The 17990-nt window shown below is 38.7% G+C and overlaps 1 long non-coding RNA gene across 1 annotated transcript; it reads left to right on the top strand.

The window, feature by feature from the left end:
• Positions 1–15125: 15125 nt before the first annotated feature.
• On the top strand, positions 15126–17557 carry LOC144476882 (uncharacterized). Its single transcript, XR_013495092.1, has 4 exons — positions 15126–15573; positions 15684–15792; positions 16000–16227; positions 16333–17557. It is a non-coding gene; the product is annotated as an uncharacterized LOC144476882 (long non-coding RNA).
• The last annotated feature ends 433 nt before the right edge of the window (positions 17558–17990 follow it).

Genomic DNA, 17990 nt, shown 5'->3' with positions numbered 1-17990 from the left:
ATATTCTCACAGGCTTCTCCACTAAACTTTATACTAACCCACGTCTTATTCGCATTGGCAGCCGTTTGCGGAAAGATGACGACATTCGGAGTCTCTTGTTTCGCTTTTGTTGTTGTCGAAGCGGAGGAGACGGTCGAGGATTCACCGGTGTCTGTCGAATAGGACACGTTCGCCGGTGTATTTCGATTGTCGACGGCTACTTCTGACTGCTGTTGCGGTTGCTGTTGCTTCGTCTGCTGCTGCTGCTGTTGCTGATCCGGCTGTTCTTGCTGCGGTTGAGGCAGCGACTTGGGCTGCTCCGAGGTTGCCCGCTGGAATGTAGGCACCGGCGTTGATGAGTATTGGTCATGGCGAACCAATGTTTCTAATTTGTCTTCCACGTCTCGACGCTCCCTATGCAGACCGTGATCCTCATCGTCGGACAAGTAGGAGAATTCGATTGATCCATCGTCGACCAACGATTGTCCTCTATAATTCTCCAGCTGATACTGGTAGTAACGATCTGTGAACATTCAAACGAAGACCATTAATAATTTATGTTGCCGAATCGCGATTTTAAATTAACAACTGCTTCTATGATTCGTACTCGGGAATCAGGGTAATATACTGTCTCATATCAATTCGACGGTATAGTTGGATTCACATGTTTTCCATCTGTCTTGTATGGCTTGAATTGGCAAGGTAACGTCATTATTCTTATTCGCAAGTTTAAAATTGCGATCGCAACGCCGCGCTATGAGCGAGCACTAAAAGCTAACCCAAAAGCAGTGAAAAATTCCGTTACATAAATGTCCTAAAAATGAAAAAGAAAGTGTGAACATTTGTATCACCGTATGGTATAATTTTTTCCGTTCTTATTAATAGTTAACGCGGCTATATGATTGCAAAGATGCGCGTCTCGAAATGAATGGAAAATACAAATTTTATTTGCAATGCCTTTCTGAATTTTGTTCTGAAAAACACTGACCTACGGATAACCTTCATAACAAAAACAATAAAATCAATGAATTGATATATTTTCGTTGAACATTCTTTTAGATTCAATTGTTTTAATTCTAAAACTTTAATTCTAATAAATAAAGCAATATCACTTTATTGGCTTTACTTTCTTTGACGTCGAGGTCATCCGAAAGTCATAATATAATAGGTCGTTGATTTTATCTTGACGCGAGTTATAACAATGCGAAGTTAAAAATGTATTATGCCATTTAAAAAGAAACAAAGATAACCTTAATTTTTTGCAATAAAACAAGTTGTTCGGAACGGTACGTTTTACAACAATATTGTAATGTTATCAAAGTCGACGAGGTATCATTTTGTGTAGAATAATTATGGACTGCGGATCTTTATGCAGAATATAAATTTTCGACAACGACTCATAGTGTTACGATTAGTGCTAATTATTTGGTCAGAACTAATACAGAAATAATGTTTAACACAACATGAATATTAATGTCTCTGTGTCGGTTGATTTTAGTAACACGAAATGATTAGCATTTTAAATAGACATTGTATTAAATTTCTATAAACAATTCTTACCAGTCCTTACTTAACATCAATATGAACTGATATGATTAAAATAAGTTTTCTATTTACTATTCTGTACCTTAAAATAAATGTTTACAGTGAAACCTAGCGACGATGATATGTGCAGTTATCTTAATACATTCCGTCAATTATGTTGATTACTCCGATTAGGTTTAACAAAGTGTAAACAACTGAAGGTAGACTATAAACGACAAGGTAATAATTGACAATATTAATGTTTTCAAATACGGAATTTTGTCGACGAATTAGAACAGTTACAAGAAAGAAAATACATCGATATTGTATTGTAAGCGATCTCTGAGATGGTCGCCGGTCAGGCGGCGTACTGTTTATGTCTCGGAGATAAGGAGGTCTCTGTTTGGGAGATGAGATGGTTCGTCGAGGAGAAGAGGCCCTTTTTCGAAGAGAAAGAGCCAGTCGAATAAAGATCTTTGCCAAAGAAGCAGCCCACCTTGTGTCTTCTACAGTATAAAAATATATAAAGTTTCTAATTTTTGTATATACACTGAAAATTAGACTGACGAAAACACTATTTCTTCTTATGAAGAAGTATTTAGTTATACAAATGATTCTGTTATCTATAATACATTTATCTTTAATTTAGTCTATTTTTTATTTAATTTCATTGAATATAATTAAATTTTAGTTCATCTTGCTTCATCATTTTACAAACAATATTAACATATTCTTTCTGGTAAAAAAAGATGCTTTTTCAAGCAACTTGTAACAAACATTGTACACAGATACGAAACAACAAGTATATTAATTTGTTAGAGCTTGTTTCGATCCCAAATTCCATTCGTAATCGTACAACTATTTGTAGCACATCATTCTTCGTCATTCTTCGTCTCCTTCTAGATCGAAAACTAATTCTCGATCGATCAGTTCACTAGAATTCCCTAGAATGTCACGTGACTCCATCGGAGACGTCACGAATCGGCGGTTTGGGGGAGCAAGACCTGGGCTATCGCAGATATGAGAACCCTGGAAACCTTGTTGCTCTCTACTCTTGCTCTACTCGATGTTTATCCATGACGTCATCCATGGGGTCACGTGACACTAGAAGGAAAGCACGGCAACGGTGCTCGTGACGGACTACACTGCAACGATACTCGGGGATGCACAAATCTTGACATGACTGCTAATATCTATGCACCGAAAGCCGGTTCTCGATGAAACGTCCAGCTCTGCGGAACGTTGCCCGCTCCGGCTCCAAACGGCCGACAATTTATTTGAGCCTCGGTCAACTTTATCCCGCCCGGAATTGTTCTTTCCGACCGAAACAATATTTTCCCTGTTGCTGGCTCGTACATGGGCTTCGCGCGAGCCGTCTCGGTTCACGACGCACAAGCGGGATACTTGATCAGACTAATAAGCTAAAACTAAAAGTTTTTATTTACATGAAAATGAAACTTTTTTCTCACCGATTTTTATATTTATCTTTATTGTACAATTCTTCCTACCTTAACCACTTCGGTACGAGCGTCGACTATAGTCGACGGCCACAGATGAACACGCACAGCCGAGTGTCGACTATAGTCGACGGCCGTGATATGTACGCACACGGCCGAGCATCGACTATAGTCGACTATAGTCGACTGCCAAGAACTTTTGCCTTATCTCTACAATTGCAGTGTTTACGTCCAGAAATACACATAAATAAGCTTTTCTCGTCAAAGATCTGTGAAAGAGCAAAACGGATTCACTGTCGATGCACGAAGTAGCATGCGAATGGTGAGTGCCGGCTGTGGGCACAATTTCGTGGCCGATGCGCGCCGTACCGAAGTGGTTAATGAGCGATCTTACAATATTGCTACCTACATTACCGACCTACATTCTTTACTTTCTTACTTACTCTATTTCTGTTATGACTTTTATTTACAACTTTTGCAATTCGTCTTTAGCAAATACCTAGATTATAATGGAAAATTACAAGTTTTCGTTCATTTATTGTTGTTTGCCTTCTCTATCTTCCATGTGTAGTAAAAACGATCGAAACGTGTACTGCACGTTCGTCGAAAGAAGATACAGCGTCGTGTTTACGTTTCCACTTCTGCCGCAGTCCTTTGTCTCTCCTATAATCGCAGTCCGAAACCAGTGTCGAATATCAACGCTATGATCCGCCGTTGATATTCGACACCGTCTTCGGCCAATAGCTGACTAGATCATAGAGGAGGGACAGCGGACTGCGACAGAAATAGGAATATAAACACGTTTTGCCTTATCCTGAGAAACGCACGGTTACTGGACACTTAACCTCTTCGGGCATGAATTTTTATACTAGGGAAAAATCTATTTCAATTTCTCTTCTCCATTTTTCATTCATTTTATTTTATTTGATGAGGTTTTCTGATACTGTTCAGGCATTTTGTAACGAATAGTTTTTCAGCTAATTTATATATTCTTTAAAATAGTCATAACTTTAAGTACACTGAACGTACACATACGTGGCAGAATCTTTGAAGAGGTTAATAATGTACATAATATTAAAAGAACAATTGAAAAATCTGAATATTACTGTATACATGAAATCATTAAATAATGTATGTAAAGTATTTCTGTACAGGTTATAACAGTTCCTCGTTTATACAAAATATCCTTTAAATAAAACTAGAAAAAATATGATGTTGGGCAATTTTCAGTGTGACCAATTGTACGTCTTACGCCTAATTCAGCTTTATCGTTCTCGTTTAGGTATAAATTGGGTCTGGATTGGGTAAGAGCGACTTTTAGGCAACAAATTAAAAAAAAACTACGTAGAACTAGCTTAACAATCCGGATGTCACTATTTCTTTAAAAAAAAAAAAAATCACCCGATATATAAATTGCTTAGCGATCTTCGACACCGCAATTATTCGTCATTGTACAGAATCATCCCCATGAACCAGGATAATCGATTCGAACAATAACGCGTGAGAAGATTTCGCGGCGAGAACATCCGAGCGGAACGTTCCTGGAACATAAAGACGCGCGAGCGAATTATCTCCGCTCAGAAATACCTGCGAACGATCGCGCTCGAGCTCCACGATTCGTAAACAGAATGTGTGCTTTTTATTGTATGCAGATAACGCATTCCAGGCGCCGAGCGATCCACGTCGAGAAGTCTTTGGCAGTCTCGCTCGGGCCATCTTCCTCGAGCAGAGGATCCGATCATTGGTTCGAAATGCTTTAAGCCATTGTTTAAACGCCGCTCTCGGAAACACTGTCAGGCTCCAAGGTCTTCCACGTTTTATTCTTCGCACGTTCGTTGCTGACAATTTGTAATTTCCCCCGGCCTCCTACTGTTTCGTTTACGTTCCGCGCGATGCAAAACGCTCCGCCGCGAGACGTGAAACAGGATTTTGACTTGACAGGAGAGTACGTCATCGGTCGCTAACGGGATAGGAAGATCAAGGCTGCGGCTGTCGAAACCGTCCGTTAGCGATACAACCGGAGGAATACGCTCCGATATATTGAGTAATTGGTGTTTGTTTAATTAATTAACCTTGGTGTTTAACCCTTAGCACTCGGATGGCGCCAATGAAAATCGTTATATCATTCCCAAAATAATTTTGACATTATTAACCCTTTGGCTACGGCAGACTCACGACGTCCACTGGGTAAAGTGAAATTTTTCGTTCGACACGCATTTCTCATTAATATTCAGTATTTTTAATATTAAAATATTACAATATTAAAAATACTGAATTCTATTACATTAAACCAATATTACTTAAAGTGAACATTAATTTTAAGCTGTCTTTACAATATTTAACACTTTGCCGACCGCACCCGTCACAGAGAACTGTTCGGTTTCCACCGCACTTGAGAAAGGCAAATTACCCTGTCCACCGCGCATTTTTTGGAAGTAGCACGGACTGAAATTCAGTGTTTGAACTCAAAAAAGTCAGAAAACTAGTCATGTGAGCAATTATATTTCACGACAACAATTTCGTTTAACGATTTCTCGTATTATTTATACAAAACATAAAATTAAAAGTTTATAACAATTATTCTTAATCATGTTTCAAAAAATATAGCCAACAATATCGGGAAATTAAGGACATTGTTATTAAGGACATATATAAGACGACTCAAACATGGAATAGAAAAACAGTAATATATTCTAATATTGTTTTTTTGTATGGTAGTGACGCTGACCTACGGTGTCAGTTGGGGTGTGTTCGTTGGCAATGTCACTGTGGCGGTGAAGGCTGGACCTTTTTAAGATCAGGTAGTAAGGTGCAAAAATGACCGCGAGGGTTGACTATTTTCGCACGTGTTAGACACGTGGGTACATGTAGCGGACATAAAGTAATGGACGAGTCAGATTTTATGACTGGTAGAACCTGAGCATTAGCGGTTTTTAGAGGTCCCGAAATCCCGAACCTAAAGAACCGTAATAATAGGCAATAAGAAGCCTTCAAAAATAGTTGACTTTATTATATGTTCTGCTCCACAGCAGCAGTCCGTCAGCAATCGCAAAAAGACTCGAGGCCCAGGTAGTTAACAATGACAGAAAATGAGAAACGCATTGCTAAAGTCAAAATGGGAAATCTCCCCGATCAGTCGGGCCCCGACTTTCTTCAAAATGGAGAGATCTCGCCGATCGGTCGGCAAAATAAAAATCAAATTTAATAATAAACTAGCGTAGTCAAAGGGTTAAAGACCCTTCTATTTAAAAGACTGTTAAAAACGTAACAATTTTATGATTCACTAGACTCGATTTCATATTCATGAATTGTATTAAGTTATATAAAATGGAAATGCAGCTGGTTAAAATACCTATTTTAGATCTAGGCTTAAAGTGGCCTGGAATGCAAAGGGTTAAATGAACCCTTTTATTTTGAGAGTGACCTAACTCCATTTATCTTAAAATCGAGATATTTCAGACTTTTCAAACTTTATTAAACCATTTTCAAAAAAATATTTTCAAACTATTTTCAAACTTTAAAAAACAAAGTTTTGAAGACGAATATTGTTCTATTATTCTGTTTCTTTTTCGATTTTTTTAAAAATCATTAGTTACTAGTTCTTCTTCACTATCTGAACTAAATGGTCTTGTTCTGTTCTTCCCCCTGGGTGAAATACTTTCTAAAATTTAATATTGTTGGAGTTTGTAATTCGCGCTCTTGGAATCCGTGGATCTTCGTTTGTCTCGGCAAGTGTGGTTGAGCAGGGACGCGCCTCGGCGTGATGCCCATTGTCCTTTGTTGTGTGAACCGAAGCGGTTCGACCAGCGTTGTAGAAATCCACGTGTTGCGTTTAGTTCATAAGTGTTAATAATTATAATAACCCATTCTTAAATATAAAACTGTTAGGTTATGGGCCCAGAGCTTTAACTGCGCCAATAAGTAAATAAATAACAGGTTTATATCGAAAAGAAGAAAAAGTGAGATTAGAATCGTGCAGGCCACGTGGTCGAAGAAATTAAAAATGAATTTGGGAAAAATCGAACACTTGCAAAAACTGAACGCGACAAACTATGAAACATGGAAGATTCAGATGAGAAGTATTCTCAGATACCACGAACTGTGGGGATACGTAAATGGAAATATTCCAAAACCCGCGTGTGATGACGATGTATGGGTTACGAAAGACGAAAAATCATTAGATGTAATTACTTTATGCTTACAACCCGACCAATACAATCACATCAAAAAGGCAAACACTTCAATTGAAGTGTGGGAAGCACTGAAGGGTATTTATGAATCAAAGAGGCCCATGAGGCAATGTTTACTTTTCAATCAATTATACCGCTTAAGAAAAACTCCAGAACACAGCATGTCACAATATATCAATGAATTTGCAAGGATAGCAGAACAATTGGCAGAGTGCGAGATGAAATTACTATTGTAATTTCACTATTATAATAAATAGAAGAAATATAGAAATTTAGAATATATGTATCTATATTTAGAATATATTTCTTATAATATAGAAATTACTATTGTAAAAAAACTACATGTATCGCAATTCAATCCAGAGATGAAATGCCTACTCTGGAAGAATTGAAAACGAAGCTACTCGAAGAGGAAGCTGGAAAAATATATAGTGGGAAGGAAACAACACCGGAGAAGGAAGAAGCCCTCCTAACGAAAAAGAAAGGAGTGTACACAAAGGACAATGCAAGATCAACGCAAGGTAACAAGGAATTTAAGTGTTTTAACTGTGGAAGAAAAGGCCATAGTAAATGGAATCAACGACAATCTCGAAGGCCAAGGCGAAGAATGTAAGATATGCCACGAGTGCAAAATTCACCAATTGTCCTACAAGCCTTCGACAAGAAGAGGGAAAGAAATACTTAACCTTGTACACAGTGACATATGTGGCTCAATGCACGTGCCATTGCTAGGAGGAGCGAGATATTTCGCCGCATTTATAGATGACAAGACACGGTTTACTGAAGTGGCAATACTGAAGCATAAGTCGGACATATTTAAAGCATTCAAAGATTATAAAAACAAAACGGAAAAACCTACTGGACTTACTGTTCAATTAAGAAGCTCCGCACCGACAATGGCAAGGAATACCTATCTAAAGAATTCACCAATTATTTAAAGGATCGAGGTATAACGAGGGAGTTATCAGCACTGTATACGCCTCAACGAAACGACAAAACGATCGGTGCAGCAGCATATATAAGGAACCGGTGCAAAACAAAGGCACTGAGCAACTCCACACCATATGAGGAGTGGACGGGAAGAACACCATATGTCGGTTTTATGAGAACATTTGGAAGCAAAGTTATAGCTTTAAATAAAAGACATAGGTACAATAAATTCGCACCAAAAGGAAAAGAGTTAATGTTAGTTGGTTATTCAGAAGAGGCAAAAGCATACAGACTATGGGAAAAAGGAATCAGGACTATAGAGATTTCCAGAGATGTCAGATTTTTGGAAGATCAAGAAATAAAGCCAGCAGACAGCACGGAGACATTTTTCGAGATGCCACTGCCTACTCTAGAAATGGAGAACAACAAAGAGAAAGATGAATACAAAGATGAAGACGAACACGAAGAAGGGGGAGAAAGGATGGAAATTCCCAAGACCAGAGGACGTGGCCGCCCCAGATTAGAGAGAACAGGAAAGAGGGGGAGACAGAGAAAAATATATTCCGCACGACCTACCGAAGAAGATGCCTCTGACGAGCCGAACACAGTAAACGACGTCATAAACGCGTCAGATCGAGAAGACTGACTAGAGGCCATGCAGTCAGAATATGATGTACTGATAGAAAACAATACCTGGACCTTGGTAAGTAGACCGAACAACACTAAAATATTAAAATGTAAATGGGTTTTCAAGGTAAAGAAACACCAGGATGGCTCCATCGATAAGTATAAGGCGAGGTTGGTCGCCAGAGGCGATCAGCAAAGAGAAGGGATCGACTTCGATCAAGTCTTCGCACCAGTAGCGAGACTAGAAACAATACGGACTCTTCTGGCATCGAGCGTCTCCAGAGGGTTTTACGTTCATCAACTCGACGTCGTGACTGCCTATGTCCAGAGAGATCTGCATGACGACCTGTATATGGAACAACCTGAACTATTCGTAAAACCAGGTGAAGAAACGAAAGTTTGTAAGCTGAACAGACCTTTATACGGCTTGTAACAGGCAGGTCGCGAATGGTACCGTAGATTGGACAGTTATTTGGTTAGCTTAGGTTTTAAAACACAGAAATAAATACGTGCGTGTATATAGATTCGAGGGAAACATGTGATACCATAATAGTAGTGTATGTCGATGACTTATTAATAGCATCATCCAGCCTCGAAGACTTAAAGCAAATAAAATGTAAGTTAAGGAACGAATTTAAAATGAGGGACCTCGGTAACGTAAATGAGATATTAGGCATGCGAGTAGAGCGAGAGGAAGACCTCGAGGATATTAAAATATCACAAAAGATGTATATTAAAAGCGTGTTACAAAGATTCGCGATGAGAGATTGCAAAGAAATGAGTACGCCGTTAGAGCAAAATGCAATATGCAATGAAATCAAGCCGAAAATCATACCGAAAAAGAAATTGTAAACGTGCCGTATAGGGAATTAGTGGGAAGTTTAATCTATCTCGCTAATGCGTCGCGACCAGACATAGCGTTTGCAGCTAGCTTTTTAAGTCGCTTCTGTAATAACCCCAAATTAATCCATTGGAAAATGGCGAAACACGTATTAAGATATCTGAAGGGTACAATCGATTATGCAATAAGATATACCAAGGTGGACGTTCGCCTAAAAGCATTTGTAGATTCGGATTGGGGAGGAGATATTAGTGATAGGCATTCAAATACGGGGTATGTTGTATATCTGGCCGGAGGACCGATCAGCTGGAACAGCAGAAAGCAAAAGACGGTAGCGTTATCTACCATGGAAGCCGAATATATGGCTCTATCATAAGTGTTAATAATTATAATAACCCATTCTTAAATATAAAACTGTCAAATATTAAATTTTAAGTTTTATATTAATTAAACGTATTGGTTATTCAACTAACGCAATTGTCCAAAAACTGAGGTTAACTTGTTAGATACTAATTAATTAAAATTGCCTTCGTCACTGCCTCCAAACATTATCAATAGTAAATATATTATCTTGATTTAAGTATAAATGAAGTTAGGCCACTTTCAAACTTCGCGGTTCAATTATTGAACTAACTCTGAAAACTTACCTGAAACCTGAAATGCTTTACTGATAAATAACATGAAGTTGTACATGTAACCATGGCAACCGGAAAAAATTGACAACTGGAGTTAGGCCACTTTCAAAATAAACGGCTCAAATAATTAACCTTGACGAGGATTTCAAGCAGTACCTGTTTGCGAGCGTAAAACATTGTAAAATAGCCAAGATTATAGAGGCTTTCGCGCGGATGTTCCGTGCTTTACTCAATTATATTATTAGTTACTAAAGTGAAAGTGTATACAACACACTAAGAAAAGACTATATATAATGATATTTCTTATGAATTAAGGTTAAGGGGGTCCCACACCATCAAATAAGCAGTACTGAGTTTCTGTAATAATGAAACGACATTAAAGTTTATTCTTGGTGTAGGGTCTTTTTATCATTTTAATATACACGTGCTTATCTTTTCAAATCTCTATATTTTACTGTGCCTTCCTTACGCGATGGTAAAATACATTTCCGCTTATCGGCTGATATCGACTTAATATGGCCGCGTTGATTCGGCCGATATGGCCGGCGGATTCGAATTAAAGAAATACACTTTCTTTACTATATATATATATAGCTAATACTATTATTATAGATTAATATATTAAGAAAAGTGATAATTTAGTTATAAAAAATTTCATTCGCACTAAATCCAGCCGTGTTTAAGAGGTTAAGTACCGAGTCTATCAAATGATAATCTATCCTAGCTAATATGTAACAGGTATCGAATTGCATTTGGTAGTTGCATCTTTAAAAACGAGTAGTTGGCGAGTTTGCTTTCTCGAAATTTCTCGAAGCGCGTCTGAAACGAGGACGTACGCTCGAAACGGATAAAAAGCGCAGCGCAATTATCACCGTCTCGACGTTCAGACGACACGCTGATGCGACCCGCCGCCGTCGGCTGGTCCGTGTGGGCCGTATGTCCGCCTCGTCGCACAGTGCAATGTGTATTTGGACCGATTGCCGCGCCAACAAGATTACACCATTATTTGTCTAACGCTCATAATATTTATATTGTTGAACTCGTCTCAACTACAATAGAATGATACAGAAAATACATTTTACCGTATACAAAATCAACAAGATCTTGATTGTTCTACGAAGAAATGTTATTTGAAAATTTTCTACAGTGAACGTTTTCAGATATCTAAATACTGTTCAATTTTTATATGAAAGTTATAACACTGCGCGGCACCTCATTTTGAGAAACTAATTAAATATCCTATAAACAATGCTAGACAAAAATATACCATATTATAACATATAACGCGTGAAGAAAGTTTGTAGGAAGAACTGTACGATAGAAATAAATATAAAGGCCCGTTGTAATAAAAATTTGTCACTTAACTTAACTTATTAACTTATGAACTTAAATATTGACTTTCTAGTTTCGCTTTAATTAATTAAATTGTTTGAACTATATGGGGGATTTTGGTGGTCGATTGCGTTAGTAAAGGCATTTGTTTATGTTACTGAAGTTTTGTACGCGGAACGCGGTATTTATAACAGCGAACGTTCTTCGTGAAATAGTGAGAATAATCCTGCAATAACCCTAGGCTTGCGAAACCATACCAGGGGCTTTCGTCTCTATTTCAGGCAAGAGTGGGGTTCAGCAGCGCGCCCCTTCGTGTCTAATTACCCAAATAGGATAATGAGTTGTAATTGCTGGTCGGTCTAACTTTGCTCATGTTTCATACCAGCAGACGACGACGACGACGATGTTGAACGAAGCTGCAGAGGCAACCGGTTGACGTTGCCGTTACAGAAAACTCAAGTCGCTCTAGTTATCAGGGGATCGTGAGTTTCTTCCGAGATCATTATCATTATCATAAATCTCGCCGGAAGCCTCCAATACACAGAGATAACCAACGCACACGTAACAAAAGGAAACAAATTTTTGGTACAGTCGACTTCGGGAGGTTTCTGTTACGTTGACAAGTGGTAACGGCTAGCCACGAAATCGTTGCTCGAAGGGTAAATTACTGCTTACAAAGAAAATAAGATCTTGACGCAATAATTCTTTAACACTTTCGCTACGACAGTTCACTCTACTGGAGCGACGTTCTGAAACAGGTTACTTATAGTCTTATATTACATTACATATCGTAATGTAATCTAACGTAACGCAACGTAAGTTAGTATAGTATGGTATAGTATAGTATATGGTATAGTGTAGTATAGTATATGGTATAGTGTAGTATAGTATATGGTATAGTGTAGTATAGTATATGGTATAGTGTAGTATAGTATATGGTATAGTATATGTATAGTATAGTATTGTATTTTATTGTATTCTATTATGTTATATACATATATTATACAATATAGTATTATATGTCGATTATAGTCGGAGTCCGTACATACAGCAAGTAACGAAAGGGTTAACTTGAATATTCGCTCCCTCAAAATGCAAGTAGAACCTTTGAATGCACAAAGGGTGTGCGAATTTGTCATTTAAGCTAATTTACATTAAAGAAAATATTCGATTTCTATGAACGATAAATACCTCTTTGCAAATAATGGCAAGTATGTAAAACATAATTTTTAAAGATATGAACAAATAAAGTAGCAAAATATAACCAGTTGCCTGTAATCCAGACAATATAATAATATCTTCCTTTTTGTTTCTGAAGCGTTAGGTTCAGTCGAGGTTAGGTCTCCATTCCTCAAAGGCTGCAACTGGTCCGAGGAAACTGGCTACAAGCGGCCCGAGCTCCGCTATATCGCAAATCTGCGGTCATGTTTTACAGCTCCGGGAGGTGTCTTGCATTAATCGGTTGGACCGCGAGGATGACAACCTCTATAACAAAATGTCGAACCACAAATAGTGTTGCACCAGGATGAGGTTGAAGTTGAGGATGCGTCTGAAGTTAGCGCCAGATGTGGCTGGTGGACGCACCAGTTGTTAACGAACAATCCTAGGGTACCTGGCGATTCCCTGGGTGCATTAACCTTGCCTGCTAAGGCGACTCTTCCCGGTGTAACTTCATTTCCGACCTGACACAAACAGGGACTGTACTAATTTATTTTCAAACGAGGAAGAATGTAGCAAGAGGGAGGTGAGCGTGAAATCTCCGTGAGTTCGTCGCGAAAGTATCGTGGTGACAGGAACACAATCTCGATCTCGCGGGTCTTCGATGGCAGAGTTCGCCATGGTCGACTGCGGCTCGGACTGCTCAGTCTAGTCGGGGTTGACCGGCATTGTCATCTTGTCAGTTTCGGTGAGTGTTACGTTCTACTCCACCACTTTAATTCTAATTAGACTTATTACTAATATTATTATTGTTATTGTTATCGTTATTATTACTATTACTGTTAACACATCGTCTATCATCTCATATCATTGTACCCCTATGTCATCTCACCTTGAAACTAACTTTCAAAACTCTGCCAACCTCTACGATTTTCTAAATTCCTGCCGGTTTTTTACGACCCTTTACGATTTCCTAATTTTTCACCGGATTTACGACCCTTTAAAATTTCCTAAACCCTTTCCCGATAAACACGCGTCACCTACCTCCAAAAAAGGCAGAGCTTCAAAGAAGTTTCTACCAGTCATAGCGTTCTCGAAAACGCGCGCCTAGTTACATCTCCAACGCGCTCCGGACGTTTATTATAGAAATAAAGCAAGTCTGGTAATGCGGTCAATGGCCTAATATAATTTGGGTACATAACCTTAACAGCCTTGTACAAGGGATCTTGTTTAGGCACTGGCCGTGATGGCAAGCCAGAGCGTCAAGCAACTGTTGCGCCGGCTGCAGAGAAGAATGGCAATCCGCCTCACAAGAGGCTGCCGCACCGCGTATCAAGGTTATGTTGCATCGTTCGTCGGGTTGGAGAAGCCCCGCTGTAGCGGTCCCGAGCTTCGTGCTCCGGACCTGGCGGCTCGCATGAGCCAGATGACCACTATTACCTCCGCGTAAAAAGAAATGAAAAGAGGTTAGGTCTCAAACTTGAAAGAGACTCCGAAACATATTTTTCAATTCGAATATTTAACGCATTAATTCCTATTCTGCTATTCCAAAATATTCCAAAATATTCCAAAAGCTAAAAGGAAGCTCCCACTGTATCTACAGGGTGTCCCAAAAGTAGTAGTGGTACTACAAACAGAAGACGAGGGATTCCCGAAGTGCTTTAAAGTAATTTTTTTCCCTAGCGTAAATGTTTTACGAGGCTTCGTTAACGAATCGTTTACGTAAAACACTGACCAATGAAAAGCGGCGTTGCGACAAATATGACCGTTAATCGTAGCAAAATGATTGCTAAATTTCCTTTCGGGCGCGTCACGGCAAATTTCCCGCCGGTTTGCGGAACACCGGAATCCGTTTTGCGTCGTTCGTACAACGCTGGGCCCCTTTCCTTTTTAATCTCGTTTTTCATTCAACCCAATGCCGGCCATTGTCCGTTTTTTAGGACAAAAATATATATTGAAATCTATAACATTAGATTGTTTTCTATAACTGCAATAATTCATCTGGACAATGTCCCAAAAATGGAACGGCCAATATTTTCAAAATTTGATAATACATAATGACAATAATAATGGTAAGCTCAATTTAAGTAAGTTTAAAATAAAAGTTCTATTTTCAACATTTTTATTGATTTCTAAATTGCGGCAGGTAACGAATTAAAAGAATATAAAGGGTGACCAAAAATTATAATTCTTCTGGGAACTGATGGGTTCCTGAGATCATTCAATGCAACTTTCTCCTTGGTGCAAATGCAATCCGGGGCTTTGTTTACGAGTTATTAACGGAAAACTTTGACCAATGAGAGGTAAGGTTAGCTGATGACATAACTGTTGGAATGGCAGTCGTGGTTCAAGCGTTTGCCGCCGCCTAGATGGCGTTTCAACAGGGTATGCGCCTCACCAGATGGCGTCGGGTTTTGTCCCGGAGCTGAGCCCCGATTCCTTTGTATTCTAATTATGTATACGGTGTTATGTTTTTCTTCCTTTCTTTCTTAATCCAACAGAATTCATTATTTGTATAATTCTTTATTCGAATAAATCGTTTTATCCAACAAATGGTTATGGGCTCAGGAGTCAATTGAACTGTGTAGAAATTCAAGGATTCAATAGCAAAAAACGCGGCTATTCTAGGACGACATAACCTTTCCTCTTAGTCTGCAAGACTACGCCACGTGTTAAAAATCCTGAAAAACGTACATAAACTAAAAAGAAAAACTGAGATCTATAATTTTTGGAAATTTGGAAATTACAAAACGAAGCAATCTTAACCAAGAATTACTTTTGGTAATGTGCAAACACTGCAAGAGAAGTCTGGACGAGCCAGGCTGATGTAAATGATTCAAAAGGACCCGCAAAAACAGCATGCTCGCTGGAAACTTTGTTGTTTACAAAGCTGCGCGAAGGTAAGGATATGTCACAACATTTAAATAAATACTTTGACGTTGTAGATAAGTTGAAAAGCCTGAACGGTGAACATCGATAGCAAACTCCTTACTGTGCTTCTACTACATAGCATTCCAAGTTCATATGAGAGTCTTAGGTGTGCCATAAAAGCAAGAGATGAACTGCTGACACTGCAAATGCTAAAAGTGAAACTTTTGGAGGAAGGAAATTTACGAAAGGCAAGTAGTCAAGGCCAGAGAACAACAGAAGCGTACCATGTGAAAAATGAAAATTATCCAAAAGACTTGAAAGAGAGAAAGGAAAATAAAGTTTTTATATTCGCAAATAAAAAATCGCGAATATACTATTAAAAAAAGAATAAATAAATATAGTTTCTTGTATTTTATTAGCGAAAGAATTGTCTGTGACGAAACCCTTTTTTGTAGGAAACCAGAGAAGCCGTTTCACGCGGTTCCGATTATCTTTGTCCAGTATTCTCTGGTTTTTGGGAAAAGCAACAATGAACCAGCGTGACCCGTCCAATTAGCTCTGCTGGCTCCACTTCCTGTCACCCACATCTCGACAAAGGAGGAAGGTGCTGGCCAACAATTGGAAGTACAACGGGTATGCAAATGTTCCAACGCGATATGGGGACAAGCGTGAGAACGCTCGAGGTACTTGAACCAACCTCTTCTCTGTGAATGAACAGGCCCCCCCCCCCCCCCTCTCTTTCTCTTTCTCTCTCACTCTCACTCTTTCTCTCTTGGTCGACCTCGAAGATCGGATCTAGAAGCGATTTACGGACGAGACAACCTCGAGGTGAAGTTAATCGAGCGATCTTGGAGGATGTTCCTTTAACGGAGACGATATTTCATTTAAATACACCGATTGTTCAGTGGTTCGCTGTACGAAATTCACAAATTGGATAGACAAGAAAACTAAGTTAGATTGGCACCGCCCATTCGAGAGTCTAACAGCACACCTACTCGCTCGCGGACTGTCATTATTGGACGTTTCGATTATTAACACTTTTTCTACCACGATTTTGTATATACCTATTTCTCCTTTGTGTTTCACTGCAAATAATTGCGAAAACTGTCAGGATTTCAAATTGCAGTCAACCCTCCTATAACGCGGTACTCGCACAACGCGGTTTCCATATAACGCGGAGCTGAAATTGCGACAGCCCTCCTATAACGCGGTACTCGCAGGACGCGGTTTCCATATAACGCGGAGCTGAAATTGCGACAGCCCTCCTATAACTCCTATACCTCCTATATAAAATTTGGCTAAAGAATTAGAACTTCATTTCATTGAAACTGATAAGTCAACGGTGCGCAGCGCAAAGTTTAAAAGAGAATTAAGAAATTGCTTAGCTCCCTATAGAGAGGTTTTAGTGGAGCTAGAAAAAAAGCAACAATTGAAAACCAATCTGAAGATAAACCAAGTGAGGAAGACATCTTACCTTTTAAAAGAAAACGAGTTAGGCGACTCATATCTGACAGCGAGGATGAGTGTTGAAAGATTATATTTTACAAAAGTTTATCTTGTTTTTGTTGGAAAACAGTTTTTTAGTTTAGTTTTTGTTTCATTTTTTTAATCATTTTTGTTATACGAACTCTTCAATTCAATAAAAATAATTTATAATTTATCTTGTCTTTTGTATTTATTGGTCTCCATATAACGCGGTACGAATGATGTGATTTGTACTAAAATCTGAGTTTCTTATAGCGCGGTTTCCATATAACGCGGTAGACGGTTTCCATCGAACGCGCTACGAATTAGCCTGGTTTGTACGGTTAAATCCGAGTTTCTTATAGCGCGGTTTCCATATAACGCGGTACGCACTTACCGCGTTATAGGAGGGTTGACTGTACCAGTTAAATATAGATAATTTGAGTAATATAACGAGAACAATCATTAAGAAATATTACCTCCTTCATTCTTGTATTTATTAGAAAGATAATCAAACAGTGTAATATCATTAGCTTTAACTTAGCGAACTTTCAGTCTCATATATGAAAATTGAATCTTTGTAAGAAAATACAATAACCATAAAAATAACATTGTAATAACATCTGTTCCTTATTCAATACCACCGTTTTTACAAATCATCAATAGTTGCTTTACCAGGCACTTTTCACACGCATACTTTTCGCACTGCAGGCACGTTCCCGTTGCTCTGTTATTTGAGCAATACTTGATTTGGTACTTTTTTTGTCTACTTGGAAACGATGTGGTTTTACAAGAGACTGATGGACATTCTGGACGTTTTGGAAGTTTTATATACTCCGCTGCAAGTTCTTCTCCTAACTGGAATAAAAAATATACCCGCGAAATATTTTCGCCTGTCGTTTCTTTGTACAGGATCCATGAGTTGTGCCGGCCAATTCAAGAATGTTATGAAATACATGCATAGGCCATCTATGCCATTATA

The sequence above is a fragment of the Augochlora pura genome, chromosome 11, assembly GCF_028453695.1.
Source record: "Augochlora pura isolate Apur16 chromosome 11, APUR_v2.2.1, whole genome shotgun sequence".
NCBI classification, from domain to species: Eukaryota; Metazoa; Arthropoda; class Insecta; order Hymenoptera; family Halictidae; genus Augochlora; species Augochlora pura.
Note: the sequence above shows the minus strand (reverse complement) of the source record. Positions and strands in the feature narration are given on the sequence as shown.